We start from the raw sequence: 5,000 nt of genomic DNA, 5'->3' as shown, positions 1-5,000 counted from the left end.
AATTATAATATGTATTATATATAAATATTATATATATATATATTTTATTATATATATTTTATATATATATTAATATTATTTATAATATATATATATATATATGAAACATATATTATAATAATTATAATATATAATTTTATCTTAAAATTATAAAATCTATAATATATATAATATATAATATATATATATATTATATATATAAAACTTATGTTTGTTGTAAACTTTTATGTTTATATATATATATATATAAAATATATATTATATATATTATATATATATATATATATATATATATATGTGTGTGTGTGTGTGTGTGTGTGTGTGTGTGTGTGTGTGTGTGTGTGTGTGTGTGTGTATGTATGTGTGTGTGTACACATACCTACACACACACAAATAAATAAATAAATAAATGTGTATACACACACACACACATTATTATTATTATTATTATTATTATTATTATTGTTATGTAAATTTGCTGTTCAAATCACTGGTAGATTGTAAACCGACGTGTAAAGCGGGGAAGCTGATTATTACCAATAATCAAAGGTTCCTCGTTCTGTTCCTACTCAGTACTCTAATACTCTCCTCAATATCCTGGCTGTCACTAATAATGTTTTTTTGTTTTTTTTCAAGGTGGATCTTTAGATCTATTCCGATTTGTTCCATAAATTTCTTAAAATTTTGTGTTACACTTCCAAGGGCTCCTACAATAACAGGTACCACAGAAACTTTTCGAAGACCCCAAAGCCTTTGGATTTCCCGTTTGATGTCCTGATATTTTCCATTTTTTTCTTTCTCTTTTTCATCTATTCTCTTGTCTCCAGGGATGGCAACATCAATAATTATTGCAGACTTCTCAACCTTATCAATAATGACAATATCAGGCCTTCTTGCTTCGATGGTGTGATCACATTGAATATTCATGTCCCAAAGAAGCTTATGAGTGGTATTTTCTGAGACTGTTTCTGGGCTGTGTTCGTACCATTGATAAACTTTTCACAAAGTTTCCAGTGAATCATTTTTGCGACATTATCGTGTCTCCTCTTATAATGCGTTTGAGCCAGCTTATTGCACTCACTAACTATATGACTTACAGTTTCTCATCTTTCTTTACATAATCTACATGCCGGGGAATCAGCTGATTTATCAATGTTATACTTTATATAGTTTGTTCTGATAGCTTGCTCTTGAGCAGCGCATATCAACGCTTCTGTAGTTATTTTCAGATCAGACTTTCTCATCCAACTCCAGGTTTTGTCTTTATCCGTTGTTACAGGCATATCACCAACAAACTGACTGTACATTTGTTTCCCCATCCAGACCTCCATTCTCTTTTCTTTCATCGATTTGTTAAAGTCATCTATACTACAACTTCTTTCAAATTCCAAAATACCGACATCTTTGAAACCTTGCAACAATCTCTCATTAGAATGTTTGAGGTACCATCCCAGGTTGTTCTCTTCACTTTTGATAACACCTTCGCAGTTCATCAATCCTCTTCCACTATCCTTTCTACTAAGATCTAGTCTCTCTACATTACTTTTTGGATGCAAACCATTATGCACAGTAAGTAATTTTCTGGTCTTTCTATCTAATTCCTTTATTTCTTCTACATTCCATTTCAAAATACCAGCCCCATATCTTAAAACTGCAACTGGCCAAGTGTTTATTGCTTTTATATTGTTTAACCATTTAGTTTAGACTTCAGTATTAACCTTACTCTACGTTTGTACTCTTTTACAAATTGAAGTTTCGTTTTATTTCCTTTAATCTTATCACTTTCCAATATCCCAAGGTACTTATAGCCTTCTTCATCAATAGCTTTCATGAATTTCCCATCTGGCAGCAATACACCTGTGCTTCTAACATTTTTTTCTCGCTGCAGAAATATTGCTCCACACTTGTTAATCCCAAACTCTATCCTGATATCCTTACTAAACATTTGCTCTGTCTTTACAAGAGAATCGATTTGGTCACGAGACTTTGCAAATAACTTTAAATCATCCATGAATAACAAATGATTTAACTTTGTAACCTTATTACCCAACTCATAATGAAAATTCACTTTCCTCAACACCATAGTGAGAGGTATCATGCTTATAACAAAAAGAAGTGGTGATAAACTATCCCCCTGGAAGATTCCTCTTTTAATGTTAACTTCGCCTAAAGAAACTCCCGCTGATGTTAATTCCAACTTCCAGTTCTTCATGCTGCTACTCAAAACCCATTTAATATTATCAGCAGCTCCAAACAACTCTAGGCATTCTCTAATCCAATTATGTGGGATCATATCATAAGCTTTTCGATAATCTACCCATGCCATGGCAAGGTTGGCGTGCCTCCTTTTGCAATCTGTTAGTACTGCCTTGTCTAATAACAGCTGATCCTTGGTCCCTCTGGTCTTTCCTGTTCCTCAGGTAATAGTTTCTCTTCCTCTAAGAAGTCATAGAGATAATCAGACATAATACCTGTAAAGAGCTTCCACATTATCGATAAACAAAAAATTGGTCGGTAGTTGTCTACAGCGGTACCTTTGGTTATATCTTTCTGGCACAAAACAGTTCTTCCAGTTAACCACTCAGGCAGTTGTTCATTTCCTCTTAAATTTTCATTCAATTAATGGGCAAATCTTTCATGCAAACTTGTCAGTTTCTTTACCCAGAAGCCCTGAACTCCATCTTTTCCAGGTGCTTTCCAATTTGGTACCTTTCTACTTTGCTTTAAGACATTTTCCTCAGTTATGACCAAACCTTCCTGATTCCGATACCTAAAGTTGTCTTTTACCGTCTTGAGCTACTCGGCATTGTAATTATATTCTTTACTTTCTCCCCATATTCCATTTCAAAACACTCTACTTTCTTCTGCATTTGGAATTTCATTTGCCACCCGGTTGTTCCCATTAAGCTTAGAATACAATCTTTTCTGGTCATAGTTGAATAGTCGGTTTTGCCTGTCTTGCTGAAGTCTTTCGGTATAACGATCAATTTTGGCTTTCTTTGCCAGGACTCTCTGTTTCAGTTCTTCTAACACATTTCCAATTCCTTTCCGAAGAATGCTGAATTTTTCATTTCACTTCTCCGTTTTTATGCCTCGTCATCAGATTAATACTCCTTTGTAGTTCTTTGATGTCTTTTTCTATTCTTTCTATTCTATTTCCACCATGGTTCAGGGTGGGCTGTCCCAGTCTGTCTCTGCCTTTTTAACCCCAACCGTCTTGCAACCCAAACAGTAAGAGCAACAATGAGATTGTTAGTTTCAGATACATTTGAGGTTTGAAAATACGGCAAAACTTTAATTACTTCTCTTACAGTCATATTTAGTTTCTTATATTCAATTTTTTAAAACATTATTCCTCCACATAAATGTTTAATTCAGTTCTATTGTCAGACTCTGCAGTTTCAGTCACATCATTCAAACTTTGGGTGTCTTCCGATGTAATATTGTTCTCTTCCTCGTTATAGTTTACATTACCGTTAACCCTTCTTTGTATCATTTCCAACCCGGTACTTTATGGCCTCGTGGGGAGCTGACAGGTACTACACCTTGCCCAAGGGTGACTTGGAGGTAGATATGGCAAAGGGTAACCTCATTATCCCACGTCGAAACTCCATAACCGGTTGTAGTTTACTGCCATACCCAGGACAGATTATTATTATTATTATTATTATTAATATTATTATTATTATTATTATTATTACTATTATTATTACAAATATTACCTTTATTATTATTATTATTATCATCGTTATTATTGTTATCATCATTATTGTTGTTATCATTATCATTAATATCTTTATTATCCTTATTATTATTATTATTATTAGTGGTAGTAGTAGTATTGTTATCATTAATATTATTATCATTATCATCATTACTCTTATTACCATCATCACCATCATTATCTTTATTGCTACTATTGTTGTTATTATCATCATTATTATTATGATGATTATTATTATTGTAGGTATTTCATCATCATTATCATTATCATTATTATTTTTATCATCATTCTTGTTATCATTATTATAAGTATTATTATTATCCTCGTCATCATCATCATTATCCTTTTGGAAGGAATAACAAAAAGATGGGAAAGCTTTCAGAGAAGAGTTTAGAATCTAGAAGTAAAATTAATCGAAGTTGCTTTTGTTCAGAAAACCAAATGATGTCTAATTATTCACTCGAAATAGTTAGAATACTTGAAATATTAACAAACTAACAAAAACGTTTTCTGATACTATTTCTCTACCAACAGTCACCATAGAAAATGTAAATAACAAAAAAATTGAAGGGGAGCTTCATCAGAAGCATTTCCCACTGTGCTAAATGATGAAAATTTTCCAAATAATCATATCAACAAAAAGGGATATATAACCATATGCATTTGTGTGTGTGTGTGTGTGTGTGTGTGTGTGTGTGTGTGTGTGTGTGTGTGTGTGTGTGTGTGTGTGTGTGTGTGTGTGTGTGTGTGTGTGTGCGTGTTCGTGTGCGTGTGCGTGTGCGTGTGCGTGTGTGTGTGTGTTTGTGTGTGTGTGTGTGTGTGTGTGTGTGTGTGCCTATATATGTATATTGAAGCGTAGGGCTAAATAATGGTTAAAAAAAAAACACTGACCTTTTCTAAACTTTGATTATAAGAACGTTTACGAAAATTAACCCTGGCACTTTGATTTCATCTTCAGCGTATAGAAATACAGAAAGAAAAACGGAATTGTTATGATTACTTCCTGTTCATAAACAGAAGTCTCCTTGTGGTGCCAGTATTACTGTGTTTTATTTTAATGTGGATATTTTTCTTATGTATATTTACATTTTCTTTCCCAATTCGTTGTTTTTCTTTCCTTTTCTCTTACGTTTGGTACATATTTATTGTTTTCTATAGCTATTCAAGTATCCTTTGTAGCGAGAGTGACACCTTGTTAAAACTTAATAGGTTATCTACAAACGATTAATATTTTTATATCTTTTAGTTTTATACACCAGCTACTGAGGATTCAATT

Source organism: Penaeus monodon, chromosome 17 (assembly GCF_015228065.2).
Source record: "Penaeus monodon isolate SGIC_2016 chromosome 17, NSTDA_Pmon_1, whole genome shotgun sequence".
NCBI classification, from domain to species: domain Eukaryota; kingdom Metazoa; phylum Arthropoda; class Malacostraca; order Decapoda; family Penaeidae; genus Penaeus; species Penaeus monodon.
The sequence above is the reverse complement of the archived record's forward strand: the minus strand, read 5'-3'. Positions refer to the sequence as shown.